The sequence below is a fragment of the Manis pentadactyla genome, chromosome 4 (assembly GCF_030020395.1).
Source record: "Manis pentadactyla isolate mManPen7 chromosome 4, mManPen7.hap1, whole genome shotgun sequence".
Classification (NCBI taxonomy): Eukaryota; Metazoa; Chordata; class Mammalia; order Pholidota; family Manidae; genus Manis; species Manis pentadactyla.
In genome coordinates, this window is record NC_080022.1 from 147,510,825 (window position 1) to 147,526,881 (window position 16,057).

The 16,057-nt window shown below is 43.2% G+C and overlaps 1 long non-coding RNA gene across 1 annotated transcript in view; it reads right to left on the minus strand.

Annotated features, from left to right (window-relative positions):
* Window positions 1-3,714: 3,714 nt before the first annotated feature.
* LOC118919563 (uncharacterized) overlaps window positions 3,715-16,057 on the minus strand; it is a 33,126-nt gene continuing 20,783 nt past the window's right edge. Inside the window, exon 3 of the long non-coding RNA XR_005027569.2 lies at window positions 3,715-4,788. This is a non-coding gene — a long non-coding RNA (uncharacterized LOC118919563). The remainder of the gene's footprint in view (window positions 4,789-16,057) is intronic.

Genomic DNA, 16,057 nt, shown 5'->3' on the forward strand with positions numbered 1-16,057 from the left:
TTTCTGAAGCACCACTTCTAAAATTATCTGATTTTCATCTCGTTAGACTGATACTTTCTCCTCTTCAGTGTAAAATTGCTGACATCAGTGAGGTGTGAATTCACCCCCCTGGGTTTTGTTCCTATATGAATTCTCTGCAGAATCATGAGTCATGGCTTCTAAATGAGAACCTTTTCATTGACTTCTTAGAATGAGCTGTCTATAAGAGCTTCTTTATGTCAAATTAGGGTTGTGCTATATTTGAAGGCTTACCCATGTTCAACAGAATACACAGTTTTTTCACATAAATTCTCTTATGTTTCTGATGGCATTTTGAGGTGAATCTTGGTATTTCCACTGGCCTTTAATTCATGCACTTATTTTTGAGGGAGAGGCTCATCAAATTGCTCTCGACAATCCTGCATTTGAAGACCCTGATGGTGCCTTCCACCCACCCAGACCCTAGCAGAAACAGTCTGGACAGGACACCCCAGTTTGGGACCCATCAGGAATAACAACATCATCAACTATTCACCTGCATTCTGCTAAAAACTTTACCTACATTACTCCATTTAACTTTCAAAATAACCCTTCAGAGTGGATTATTATCATCTCTCTTTTAAATGTTTGGTTCAGAGAGGTTAAACGACTTGTTCAGGGTCACACAAAAAGAAAATAGCAGAGCCTGGTCTTTTGGACTCATAACAACAGTGCTTCTAATCTCTGCACTACTGCCTCAATTCCATCTCACTTTTCATCCTGTCCCTTGTGCCTTCTGGGAACCCCCACCTTGCCAAGGGGAAGTCCACAGTCTTTAACACTTTCAGCCCAAACTTAGCACTAAGGCCCTGCCCAGCCCAGCTGGACTTGCACCACAGAGAGGCTTTATTCTCCAGCCTCTGTTCCTTCATAGCCATTCTCTGAGGGATGAGATCATCATGACATTACTTTCTGCGGCTCCAGGCATTCTTCTGCAACTCCAGCGCCTTCCATACACCCCAGTCTCCCAGTTCTATTTATCGCCATGCTGGGTGGGCCCTCGGAGAAGCCTCAAGGCAGAAGACAACTAAATTAAAAGCCCAGGTAGCAAAGATGCCATACTATCTCTGTATAACAGATTACACCCAAAATTTAGCAGTTTAAAATAAGAACATTTATTATCTCACAGATTCTCTGAGTTAGGAATCATGATGGGGCTTAGCTGGGTGACTCTGGTTCAGGTTCTCTCTTGAGGTTGCAGTCAAATTGTTGGCCAGGGATGTGGTCTCATCTGAAGTCTCATCTAGAACTGAAGGACCCACTTTCAACCTTGCTCACGTGGTTGGACCTTAGTTCCTCACCATGCCACATGGGTCTGCCCACAGGGCAGCTCACACATGGCAGCTTGAGTCCCCCCAGCACAAGTGATCTGAGACAGAGCAAGAGAAACCACACCCAAGGTGAAGTCTTTTCATAACCAAATCTCAAAAGTGACATCCCATCACTTCTGCTGAATTCTTTTTGCTAGAATTGAGTCACTAGTCTCTCAAGGGGAGGGGTTACGTGAGGGCATGAACACCAGGAGGTGGAGATTACTGGGGGGCACCTTGGAGGTGTATTGGACAGAATCAGTGGGACTACTTATTTACCACCACTATCCTCCAAATAACCATGCACATTTCCTGAAACTTAGCCTCTTCTCTAGATAGTAGCTTTTATTATCTCTCCTTCTTGGATTTGAGTTGCCTACCAACAGAATAGAATAAGAGTTGATGCCTGTCATTTGTTTAACCCACTCTAAATGCTGGGTCAGACACCCTGAAAGATGCAGAAACTGAGGCTTAGAGAGACAAAGTAATCTGCTAGTAGCTAGTAAATATCTCATAGCTAGTAAACAGCAGGGGCCTGATATAAAGCCGAAACCATCTGCCTCCAGAACCTTGTTCTCTTTACCATGATGGTTCATGCACACCCCTTGTTTTTGTCTGCTGGGTCCCAGTTTGCAGTGACTCTGACTCCTATGATTTGAGAAAGGTGGGGGATGCCTTAGGCAAAAGGAAGATATGTTTCATTTTAAGGATCTTCGCAAACTGCCTGTGAAAGGCAGAGGGGAGGCATCATTGGAAGGGCTGGGTAAGTGGTTGCTTAGACAAGCAGTAAGTCCCACAGAAATTTTAAATATAATAATAAATGGAAGATGGAAAAGGAAACAGTCTATTGGAATCCCTTGCTCTTTCACTTCATTCCTAGCCAGATGTAGTCAGGCACGTGAACTGTGCTCCCACAAGCTTAGATCCACTTGATCTTTAAGGCCAATGCTGAATGAATTGCTGAGTCCTTGTTCCCTGTATCTCTGACACCAGGCAAAGAGCTTTACCTACCCTGGGTCATTTAATTCCTAATTCTTCTTGCTGCTGATGTGCAAACATCATCTTGTGGTATCTCAGCTGGGAATGGCCACCGTAACAAGGCAATGTGGCTCCAGGAGTGACCCTGGCATAAGCTAGAAGGTCTCAATATGCATATCTGTGGAACACACATGTACTTGATCACAAGGCAAAAGAGGATGAATGAGTCATGGAAAATTCATCCTGGATCTCATTCAAGCAGGCTCCGCCATATATAGTGAGGTGGGGCCTCAGCCATGTGACTGGTGAGGAGCAGGCAGAAGTGTGAATGGGCAAGGACCAAGTTGGGGGAGCTGTCCCTACAGTGCCCCCTGGGACAACAACATGGCTGGAGGAAAAATGATCAGCTCACACTCACCTAGGGTGCCTGGGCCACCAAGCCTTCCCAGAAGTGTGGCAGAAGGAATCCAGGTAGGTGTAGACTTCTTGGCTTCAGATAACCTGTCTCTTCACAGCAAAACTCAGGCCAGACCCTAGCATCCCTTTTCCCCATCCCAGGAAAAGACCTGTCAAGAATTAAGTTGGGGTGTTAGGACCCCAATCAGATAAGCTGGATGTAGGGGAGTGCTTGAGTTCCCAGAGAGAGCTAGAGTCCTTGAGTCCTTTGCAGGTCTCTCCTGACAGAAGCCCAGTCATCAGAACCGTGCCAGCACGGTGGGGGTGGGGGCGGGAGGATGGAAGAGAAAGGAAAGGAAAAGACGGGAAGAGAAAGAAAAGGAAGGGAAGGAAAAAAGAAAGAAGAGGGAAGCTTGTCTTGCTGAGAATTCAGGAATCTATGGTTTATCCCAAGCACACCAGGTTTTCAGAAGCAAGACGAATTCCAGAGCCCACTGGCCAGCGCACTGAGTCGGCACAGGGAGGAAACCCATGACCAGAGGACTGGTTTGTAAGTTTGAAGGAATTGGGACTTACATAGAAAGCATCAGTGACCCTAATTCAGAAAAGCAGTGAGCAGGGGGGTGGTTAGCATTGATGGAGGGGGCGGTCAGGACCTGGTGAGTCTGCTGCAGGAAGAGCCATTCAAAGCCCTTGTCCCTGTACTTGTACCTCAAGATATCAAGACAAGAGATCATGATCTCAGTAATCAAGTTCTGTAGAGAAAAAGAACGGGGGTCTTGGCTTCCAATGGCTTTGCAACTCTAGGCAGGTGGCTTGGCTTCTTTGATTCTTGGTTTCCCTGTGAGGATTGAGTCCCTAGACTGTAAGCTCTATGGAGACAAGGACCATGTCTGATGTACTCACATCTGTATATATCAAAGACCCAGCAGAGCACTTGGCACACAGTAAGGGCTTAATGAATGTTTGCCCAAAACTCATAAGGATCAAACATGATAGTTGAGTGTTATGAGTCGCAGAGACCTAACACTACAGAATTTTAACTGCATGGAGAGCTGATCATCAAACAAAAATGGAGTAAAGCATGCTAATAGGCAACAAACTACCATGCTCCCTTCTCTCTGTGTCTGAAGCAAGGATCTCACCTTTCTAATTCACGATGGAATGGCCGCGAATCGCCTGTGGTTTACATGGTGGGTCTCTTGTCTCTTTTGTTTCATACTAAGTCTACTACAAGTTAGCTTTTCTTCATCTCAAGTACTTTACGGCCCCCTGCAAGAACCCAATTGCCTTGTCTAGTATATAGAATGTAGGTAAGCTGAGGGTCTTCAAGCATAATGGTGGGCTTAAAGTGGTGAAAAACCCTGTAATTAAGGGCAAGATTAGGGGCACTGTCCTTTGTGAGGAACCTAAAAGAATATAAGGGCCAGAAAGGCAACCACTGTCTATCTTCTCTTACTCCTCATCGCAGGATAGGGGGTCTTATGGGGCAGAGGATACTGAATGGAGAAGAGGTGGAAAAGATAACAGTGGCAAAATCTTCTCTATAGTATCTTTGTGAAGTCTCTTTATCAACAAACTTGAGATGTCATGTCACATGCTCTTGTGTGGTCTCACTTGGCTTCAGGAAGATAATAAATTTACCAAGTCTCTGCAAGCTGAACTAATTCCTCTGTATGATCTAAAAGACCGTTTCTAAAGAGAAAGGGTTCCTTTTACAAGTAATGGAGATAAGGATGAGAATGTTCATGAAAGCTGTGAAGCAGTGCATCAGAATGCATAATCCACAGACCACCTGCACCAGATCATCTAAGGTACTTGTTAAAACGTAGATGCCAGGTTTTCAGCTCAGCCCCATTGAACCAGACTTTCTGCAGGAGAGGAAGAAGGAAGAGTAGGAAAACTGTCCAGTGCCCCTTTGGTAGGAAGGTGGTAAAAGGGTCAGGAAAGATCCAGGCATGATGAAGTTCCAGCGAGGCAGGGTGTTATCCAAGGCAGACTAACTGGAGATGCAGGGCCTTGAGACCACTACAGGTCAAAGAAGAGATACTGAAGGTCATCTTTAAGTTTCAGTGAAAGAGCGGGGCTGAAAGTAAGAGACAAAAACAACGGGTTAGGACCTCGAAAGATTCTTTCATCAGTCAACAGCTGAAGCAGATAGAAGGCCTGGATGAACACTAATAACAGAAAGGGGCTTCTTATTTGCTAGGTTAGAGTGGGTCTGCCTAGTCTAAGGATTTTTCTTCATTTGTTGCCCACCCAAGAGGAATGCCGTTCTGGCCACCATTTCTGCTGCCATCACCTTCCATGACTCTCACTCAGATTTGCGGAGATTGACAGAGCTGCCAGAGGAGCCAGCCCGGCTGTCTGATATGTGTAGTTAAAAATAATCATTAGAGCTTTCTAAGCTGGCTTCTGAATATCTGTGGCTCTAACTGATGGGTGATCTCCGTGCTGTTATATGAATTTGAAAACTACTGCTTCCAGAATGTATTGTTGTCCAGTGCTGGCTGCTAAGCCTCCCCATATTGTCCCTAATGCCTCCTGACCCCCATCCACCCAATCTATCACCTCCAGGGGCCACAAACTGTGCTTTGATCCACTGGGTTCCAAGTCTTGGCTTGCTTACCGAAAGATACCCTGAAAAACGGCTTGAACTTGGAGAATAACAAGGGGGTTCATCACAGCTTCTTATTTTATTTATTTCTTCTTCTTGGGGATTTCTCTGCTTCAGCTGCCTCAGGGGGCAGGTACAACAAAATGACAGAAATGAAAACACTGAGCCCCATTAAAATGCTCTACCAGCTACTGCCAAATCCTGAGCTTTTGGAGAGCAAGCTGATGCAAAGTACAGCTGTCCCTCTGCTAGCAACAGGGAGTGTAGGCTCAGATTGATGGTTTTGGATGTAAGCCCAGCAGTTTAGTGATAATGATAATGATGATGATGATAATTATTATAATAATAACTAACCTTTATTGAGTGCTTTCTATGTGCCAGACACAGTACTATGCATTGTGTGTATATAGCTAGGTCTGTTTCTGTCTATAAAATCCCATTTAATTCTTACTAGAGTCCTGTGAGGTAGGTCATATTATCAGTCCCATTTTACAGAGGAGGAAAGTGAAGCACAGAGAGTTTGGATAACTTGAACAGAAACCCAACTCCAACTAGCTTTATCCAGGAAGGAGATTGCTTGGCTCATAGAACTCAGGAGGATGGGGGGTGGGGTTAGTGGTGGCTTCAGGCACCTCTGCATTGAGGAGCTCAAGTAATGTCCCTGAGGGACTTTGTCATTCTCTCCATCACTCAGCTCTGCTTCTATGTCTGTACTGACCTCTTCCTTTGCGCTGCAGTTGGGCTTCTGAATGACCACAAGCAACTCCAGGCTTACCTACATCTGGCACGCGTGAGGCTATGATGGTCAGTAGTCAAGGTACTGGCAAACGTGGGAACACTTGCCTCTTTAATCTTTCCTCTCACAACTGCCAGACCCGTTTATGCAACCATGTCACTCCCTTCCTTGAAACTCATCCTTGCTCCTCCATTGTCACCTACAGGGTAAGTCAAATATCCTTAGGAAAGTCCCAAGGTCCCCATGATCTGGCTGCTGTGCTTCCGTGACTTCACCTCCCATGACCTTCCCACACCCTGAGTGCCCAGCAGGCCACAGTACTGACACCTCCTGGATGTTCTTTCACACCTCCGTGCCTTTGTTCACACTGATACCTTGGCCTGCAGTGTCCTATCCTTACTTTTGATTCCTCTTGGAAAATCTTTGTTCATCCTTGAAGTTTCAAGTTAAGCCTTCCTTCCTTCATAAAGCCTTTCTTGGAGCCCCAGGTACAGATGACCGCTTCCTTCATAGCTCCCAATTATCACCACTTGTTTCCACCTTTCTATAGCTGGACTTACCTAATTATATTGAAGTTGTTTTCCTGTCTCTTCTATCAGACTAAAGCCCTTGAAGGCAGGAATCATGTCTTATTTCTGGAACCCTAGTACCTAGTAAGCAGCCAGCACACGGGATGGTATGATCAATGAATGTTGAATTAATCAATGGACAGTTGGATGACTGATTAACTTAGGATATGATTGGTGGGGTAACAACTTGATTGGTGAAATTAAGAGGTTAAATGCTGATCTAAGAGTACAACTCTTACCAAGAGAAAAGGCAGGAAGGCTAATACAGTGGTTAGGAGCATGGGTTTGGGATAAAAACCTGGATTTGAATTCTGTCTCTGCTAGAACTGAGTTAGCATGAGCCTTAATTTTCATATCTGGAAATTTAGAGTAATAATACTGGACACATGGGTTATTGTGCAGATTAAGTAAGATAATGTACACTTGAAGGCAGACAGAGGAAGCTCTATTATCTCAGCTGCCACTAGAAATTCTATTAGGGAGAGCAATCTCTTTGCTGGGAAACTCCCCTGTTAAGGAGCTTAGGGTAGAAGGCGAGGCCATGAGAGGTAGTGCTGAGACATCAGCAAGGAGAAGGGACAGTACTTTTCTCAAAAATAAACTATTTTGGAATTATTTTAGATTCAGAGAAAAATTGCAAAGATAATCCAGAGAATTCCTGTATACCCTTCACCCAGCTCCCCCCAGGGTTAACATCGATGTGATACATTTGTTAAAACTGAGAAATTAACACAGCACAATACTAGTAACTAAATTATAGACCATCCAGATTTCACCAGTTCTTCCACTAAATGCCCTTTTGCTGCTCCAGGATCCAACCTGGGATACCATATTGCATTTAGAAATTACTTTTCATGTATAGAGAGAGGAACATTGTGGAGGTTTCGAAGCAAACCAGGATCAGAAGAGGAGGAAGGGAGAAGGGGGTGGGGTGAGAAGTGGGAGGGGAAGGAAGGAAAAGGGAGATAAGAAAGAGAGAAACAGCAACTTCAGTTGCACTGTGTACAGCTTTTTCCCTTTGAGTCTCTCTCCATCCCACACTATAACCATGTGAATGCTGATGTGAGAAGTTTTAGCTGTGAAAATGCAAGAAGTGCCCTGAATTTCATGTCTAAAATGGTGTGGTGCAAAAAGAAGGCCACACAGAGGACAGAGAAAGAAAGCTGAAGACAGACTTGGGCCTGGGAGCACACATCTCTCAGTCACAAAAATCTGCAGGAGGAGTTTAGACTTCCACAGGCTACAGAGTTGGCCTGGTGGAGAATAGCCTATTTTATCTATATTTTGAGGGACAGAAAACCCCCCTGATTGGCATCTGCCTGACATATAGTAGTGCTCAAAGTGTTTTTTATTAATATTATTAGTTTAATGCTCAGATTAAAGCCCTTTTTAAGGAATGCTGCTCAGCTATCAGCCCAACTCTAAAAAGCAGACTCTATGATAAGGTAAGAACTCCCGTTTCTGGTTCAGGCCCCTCTCCTTACATCACCCACTGGGAATTTCACATGAACACAATACATTCGCTACCAAGAGAGCCTGCTTCATGGATTGAACCTTGTGCATGTTGCTGACAATGGCCATCAGGGTAACCCGCAGGCCCAGCAACAATGGGGAGGATGAGCGAGTGATGTGGCCAGGGTAACAATAGCCATGATAAGGTTATGAATTCCCACAGTCAAATCCTGGATTCCCCCACCTTCTCCCTCCTCCAGAAGCCTTCCTCTTCCTCCCTTCCTCCTCTCAACCAAACCCCTGCCCCAGCTCCAGACCCAGGAAAGTCCCTGAAGGGCTCCTGGCTCTCTTCCCTACAGAGATGTGAAGACTTATGCAGAGAACCCTGGCTGACAGGCCAAGGTCAGAGACTGAGTCCCCAGGGCAGGAACTAGAGCAACCAGCCCAGACAGCCAGGATTCTTCTTTCATTGAATTGATCTGTATTTTGAGCACCAGGTAATAACAATAATCATTCTTTGCATTTCCAAAGTGCTTTTATATCCATTATTCCAAGAGGCAGGAGAGGTGTGCCCATTGTACAGAGGAAGAAGCTGTGTCTCAAGAGGGTAAAGGATTGCCCAAAGGTCACCCATCTAATCATGAAGGATCCAAGAGCAGAAGCTGCCCTTTGAACCTGGCCATCCCTGTTAGCTGCCATTATAGACGGCTCCCCAGTAAGAGTGATTCCCAGACTTTCAATGGAGTGCAGGGGAGCTCAGGTTCAGTATATAGAGCTTCCCAAATGTCAACATTGTACCTTTAACAAATTTATTTGAAAACACATTTCTTCAAAATAATTTATTCCTAAACAGTTAAAGCAGGGAGGTGAAGGCAGTTGTTAAAGAATGAATTGAACAGACGGGATAACAGACAGGTTAAGGGGAATAATTAGAGGCTTTTTTTTTCCTGTTATTCAACAGCTTCTTTTTCAGGCCTGTCAATCACTGTTTATCACACTTGAACCAAAACAATGATTTTTTTTTTCCCTCTCTGAAGCCAGGCAGACCTACTGGGGAGACAGTCATGAACACTGACAGTGTGACATACAGGCTGGAGCTAGGGCAGCTTAAAAGTGTTCACAGCAGCATGGAAACCAGGAGATCTATGTCAGTGGGAAGGGTCTATGCCAGTAGCTAATAATGTGCCTGGCAGAAGGAGGAAGAGATGTTTTCAAAACTCCCTTATGGGCTGGCATTCTTTATTTAAACTTCTCAACAACCATGCCAGATAGACACTCTTATCCCCATTTCACAGATGAATATGCTAAGGCTCAGAGATGTTAAACAGTATGCACAAAAAACAAAATGTATAAGGCTAGATGCAAGAAAATGCAATGCTAAATAGAACTGTCCATTCTCTCAACTAAGCTGAGTGTCAGGATCCCCATAGCAAGTTGTATTCAGTCAAGTCCCTGTCCTACTGGAACTCTGGGTACTAAGACAGAGCAATCAGTATAGCTCTAGATAAGGCATGTGGTAGATGAAGAGCAGCTCCTCAACTCAGGGGCCAGGGTGCTGGAAAGAGAGCTCTGTCCTGGCAAAATAGGTAACTAAACTGGTTGGCGACACAGGCATGTTCCAAATCCCTCCAAATGAAGTCCTGGGACTTTGGAGGGCCCTTAGACATAAACCCACCTTGGAAAGACTGAAGCCTGAAAGAGGAAGAAAATAGAGAGTGTTAAGGGAGCACAGAGGGGAGAATCTGACTCAGGAGGAACAGAGAAGACTTCCTAGAGGAAGGGAAAATAGAGTTGAGTGGTAGCCATGTAAGTGAAAGTACAAGAGAGGGAAAGAGAAGGAATTTCCAGCACAGAAGACAAAAAACAAAGACACACATGCCAGAAACATTATGAAGTGGGGAGAAAAATAAATGAAGTTGGATGTAACTTGAGTATTAAACTTAAAGCAAGAAATGGCCACTGATAAGGCAATAGCTGATAATAGCTAACTTCTAGTGAATGCTTGCTACAAACCAGATACTTCTGAGAGCTTTATGTATATTATTCATTCATTTCACAAATATTTATTGAGCACTACGGGGCTGGCTATATGCTGTGCATGGCTCAGGACAGTGTGAAAATGTGGGGTTCTTGTTCATAAGCAAGAAAAGTTTACTTCCCTCTGCAGTCTCTCTCCAGTGCACCAGTCAGTGGTATTTTTTAGTTGCTATTTGATGTTCACTCCTGAAGCAGAGATACTAGCAGGGCAAATACAAACCATTAGTACTCAGTATTCTGCCTTGCAACTTGGACCACAGGTGACTCTGATATCTGCCTGACTCTGACCTTCCCCTTGCCTGTACCAAAGCTTCCTCTGGGGCATAGGGTGGCAGTGGTTGCTGGGAAGGGGTGGAGGAGCAGGTAGGCTAGGACTATAGGGAACTGTGCAGGAAAAATGGCTGGGTTCTTCAACAAAAACATGGCAAAAATGAAAAGAGATGAAGGAGAAACTTACAGATCAAAAGAGATTTAAAGGTAAATCAAAAAATTACAAGTAACCCTTATTTAGATCTTAATTCAAACAAAGAATAGGGGGAAGCATAACATTCAAAATAATCGAAAATTTCAGCACTGGTTGGATATGTGGTTATAACTTCTTTTAACAGTGATCCTCAATCACTGTTATTTTTTCAGATGTGATATAGTTTTGAGAGTTTTGGTAAAGAGCTCCTATCTTTCCAAGGTACATATTGAAATCTCTACAGATGAAATTATATGTCTGTAATTTGCTGCAAAATAATCCAGGAGAAGGGATGGGAGATAAAGATTGGCCTTAAATTGGTAATTATTAGAAATTGGGTGATGGGCATACGAGAATACATTAAACCATTTTCTCTTCTGTGTACGTTTAAAATTTTCTATGACAAAAAGTTTTTTAAAAATAGAAAGATAAAAGAAAGACTGGGAACAGTAAAGACAATTCTTTCATTGTCTTTTCATTTGACTATTTCATTTAAATATAGTCTTTTGCGATATAATATAGAGTTTTGCGATAAACGGTGCCAGAGAAATAAGGCAACAGCTGGTACTATTTTATTTAATCCTCAATAACAACTTTTTGAAGAAGGTGCCATTATTATCATCCCCATTTTACAGATAAAGAAACTAAGTATAAGAAAATTAAGTAACTTGTACAGGGATGCACAGTAAATGGCAGAGCTGGGATTCAAACCCAAGCAGTCTGGCTCCAGAGCTCTCACTCTTAACCACTATGTTCACTACATTAAATGTAGGGCAATAACATAGCATTGCATTTGGGATTACTTTGACAGATGGCTGGGGGACAAAACTGGAGGCAAGGAAACTAGTTCGGAAACGACTGCAATAGTCTTGGCAGGAGATGATGATGGCCCGAACCAGGGCAGTGGCAGTAGAATTGAGAGAAATGGAAGGGTTGCAAAGATAAACACTAACCAGTAGCTTTTGGTAAGATTAGGAGAACAGGTGTAAGGAAGGCATAAATATGGATCTCAGATTTGGAGCTTGGTTCAGCGAAATAGCTGAGACAGAGAAGATAAGAAAAAAAGTAGAGTGATGTGAGGAACTAGTTCATTTGGGACATATTAAGTGCCCTAGCGCTCTCAATAGGGGGACGGATTCAGAATTGATATCACCTTCATTTACTGGCAGAGCTGTTCTTACTGATAAACATTTTGTTAGTAACTACAAGTGATGGGTTTCTGGTTGTGGAAGAAAGTGAGCAGTATTTTTGCCAAATGTCCTTCTCAGACAGAAAAGAGGCAATGGAGTTAACATGCTGCCTTCAGATTCTGGCCTGCCTCCTAAGTTTGATTTCCCAGGGCCACCTTCTTTCCCATCCATTAGGCACAGTTCCACCAGGTCTTGGCTTCTTCCCTAGGTAAAAATAACGTGGTAAAAGGATACAAGCTTGGAATTTAGACCACTTTCACATACAGAGGCTAAACTTCAAGGAGGGGACACACCACTATAACTAGCTGTGTGACACTTGGTAAATTTGTTTAACCTTACTGAGTCTTGGTGTCTCCAGTTGAAAATTATGGCAATGAAACTTGTCTCTTAAAATTAAAATGAATGATTGGAAGTAAAGAACCTAACAGGCAGTTAAGTGCTCAGTAAATGCCAGCTCCATTCTCCTTCCCCTTATACCAGATGCTGATGTCAGCCCAGGACTCGGGTGAAGAAATCAAAGACCCCAACTGAAGGCCTGAAGACAATATGTAGCTTTGGACATTTTGGCTTCATATGTCAGCATTTAAGAAGCTACTTTCCTTGTTAATGTATGGTTCACATCAGAACTATAAATGACATTAATTTCAACCTAGTGGGGGAACATTAAAATTTTTTCAAAAGTTATATTGTTTGCAAAATAGAAACTTTATGTCAGAATTAGCCTCAGTGGATAACTGTGCAACATTTCCTAAAAAGATGAAGACAGTGATAACAGGTTTAGGAAGTTTGTTTTATCTGAGCAAGTTTTGAAATATGTTGTCTAACCCAGTTTATATGGGAATCGTGTACTTTCTTGTATTACTAAATGTCAAACCTGTGGACTTTAACCTGAATGCTTGAGGCTGTGGCAAGAAAAGTAAGAAAGGCAGGGAATTCAGATCAGAACCATGGGCAGAGGCCGGCCAGTCTCTGGAATTAAAGTAAGAAGTTCTGGGAAAGGAGCTGTCCACGCACCTGGTGCTGATACTCCTAACTGGGTACCCACTGTGAAGCTATAAGCAGAAACAGTGTATGAGACAATCTTGGAGTCCTAGGAGAACCTTACTTAATGAATTTATGCACTCCAAGTGGGGATGAGGTATTCCCATGTCAGGATGAAATGCATCTGAATCAGTTAAGCTGTCAAAGCCTGATGCCCTTGCTCTGCCAGATGTAGAAGGTGACCCATAAACACTACCAAGAGCTTGGGGATATCATATCCCAAGAATCTCACTAGTTTTAAATTAATATCATTTATAGTTGCATTCCCTCTGGCTTTGTTTTCCACATCTTAAGAAAATGCTTGTGTAGCTGCCTTAGCTTTTCACAAATTATCATGGGATTAAGAGTACATTTTGCGGGAACTTGGTCTTCTAGGCTTATATTGAGAGTATATAGCTTAAATAACTCTTTCTCTTCTCCCCCAGAGACAGACATGGACTATGGAAGGAAGAGAATAGTAACTATTGCCATAGGGAATTGTTTTGTTTAAGGGAACTGATGTGAACCATACATACATTAACAAAGAAAGAAGCTTCTTAAATGTTGACATATGAAGCCAAAATGTCCACAGCTACATGTTGTCTTCAGGCCTTCAGTTGGGGTCTTTGATCGCCTCACCCAAGTCCTGGGCTGACATCAGCATCTGGTATTATGGTGCCTGGAGGAAGAGTCCTGATTAAGACTTCTTAAGAGTACGCAGTTGATTCCACTACTTGAAAGTGAGCCAGCATTTACTGCATAACTACTGTGTAGCCAAGTTTTAGTCCAATGTTTTACACAAGTCCTAACAGCAATCCTGGGAAGCAAGTATTAGTATCCCCATTTCACAGAGGTAGATGGAAGCTAAGGTTTAAGGAGGGGTTATAACGTACTCAAAATCACTCCGTTTGCAAATGGCAAAGACAAGGTTCAACCTCAGGTTCCTGTTAACACCAGACTATACTATCTATCTGTGGCTTCAGGGACCCCAATAAGGCAAAAGTCTCTGATGTCACAATAGGAACTGAGTGTGGGAATGGGGCTACTGGTACCTGGATGAATGTGAGAGGTTCAGTGGCATCCTTCACATCTGTGAGCCAGCGTCTCTCAAAAGTTCATCGTAGAAGCACAAACTGGTGTTATGATGACTATATCAGAATCAGCTGGTAGGCATGTTAAGAATGCAAAAAATGTGGACCCCACTCTCAAAGATCCTAATTCAGCAAATATGGAATAGAGCCCAGGAATCTGAATTTTTAAAGATTTATAGGGAATTCTGATGCAGACAGATTTGGAAACCACTTGGCAACCTTTATAAGCTTCAGGCCTCCCCTCTTGCCTTTAGTTATAAAACAGTCCTCAGGGTACAGGGCCAAGGTACAGTTCTGAAGGAGGAACTATGGAAATAATCACACAGAACTCAGAGACTGATTACGACAGTGGTTCTCAATCAGAAGGCATGTGTCAATACCAGGGACACTTTCTCAACCCCAACACATTCACTTCAGTTGAGAACCACTGCATATCTAACGAACGTAGAAATAAATTTATGGGAGGTAACAGATAACCATTTTCTCAGGGATTAATGCTAACCTCGTCTGCACTATCACAGAGCAGCCGTTACATTCTCTACCATCTGGTGTATCTTCCAGGAGGACTTCTAATTTGTCTCAAGGGAATTCCCATGTGTTGCCCCACTAAAACTTGAGGAGATTTGCACTCAGGGGTTCTCTTTGGGCTTTTCCAGATGGGGGCTGATGCTTCCTCCTTTTGGTTTTGAGTGTTCTGGGACACGCTGGCTGCTGTCTGCACACTGACAGAGGTCTGAGCTCCAATGGGTATAATAGCACGTCCCTGGACTGCATGAGTAGTGGGGACTATGGCATACTGTCTAAAGGGAGATGCTGCTTCTCAGTTCCAGTCAATACTTGCTATGCAGAAATGCAGGCTAAGTATTATCAGAGTTTCTCATTTAAAAAGAAAAAGGCCCGAAATCAGAATTTCTAAATGTTGGTCCAAATTAGAAATTTTAAATATAATGTAGGCCAAACAAAACATTCTGTAGGCCACATCTGGCCAATTTACAAACCAAATTCAGTAGAAAATAACCTCTTGCTGGTTTTTGGTCTGCTTGAGAGCAGGCTGTCATACCTGGCCATGTCTGCCAAAGGAAACAGTTCCATTTGGAAGCTGCAATTCTAAAGCACTTAGTCATCCCATGCTGTGTTGATTTGGCCACCTGTCAGGGTGCAGCTCTTAGTGTGGCCTTTAGTTTTAGGGAGAGAAATTAAAGGAGAAGGGCTGGAATAGAGCCAGTTCTTAATATCACTAAACATGTTCCAGTAGATTGTATTTAAACAACCTACTGACATGCAGAAAGGCTTAAAATTTCACTGCTAAAATTTCATATATCTTACTGTTGTCCAGAACCAAAAAAATCAAGTGGTTGACTCAAAGCTCTTAGAATTCCAACTGTTATACTGGTTCCTTTTCTTCTTGTGTATATTCCAAATGGCACATGGAAAAGGATCACCTCCACAGACAGGCACCACCCTCTGCAACTGGAACCATCTGAAACTGACATTTCACTCTACTTATTTCACCAATTCAGATTTCAAGTGAAATGAGGTATTTGACCATCCATAATGGAGATTCAACCTGCATCTTTACCCTCTACCACCACAGAAATGATTGTGAACTCATTAGCTTTCTTTCACTTTCTAAAACCCTTACATCAGTCTTTCCTGTTGCAAAGTAGGTGTGTGTGTGTGTGTGTGTGTGTGTGTGTGTGTGTGTGTGTGTTGGGGGAATCAGTCTTCAGGGGACACACATTCTCTTTGCGTTGCAACTCCCACTTCCACTGGTTCCCTTCTTTCTCACTCTCTGGTGGGTGAGAACTCTGGTGGGTAAATGCCTTCCCTGAGAAAGAAAGCCTCAACCAAGTGGGTGGTTCTGAAACAAAAATAGTGACAAAGACCCAGCTGATGGAGAAGTATCCAAGAAGAAAGTCTTGGGGGATCTTCTCTCGCTTCAAAAGCAACTGGGCTCCAGATTCACTGAATAAAGGCATAGTTCCTTGATACAAGTGTCTGTATGTGTCCCAAGTTTCCAGCCACCATCAGTGGCTCCCTTGATGTATATGGTTTCTTACAAGAATGGGGAAAAGAGAAAGATTTTCAGAATTTCCTATGGATCTTATCCAAAATACTCATGCTTGTCGTCTCCACTCACTCCACCCTCTGGTCCATCAGTGTTGGCAGTTGAGGTAGAA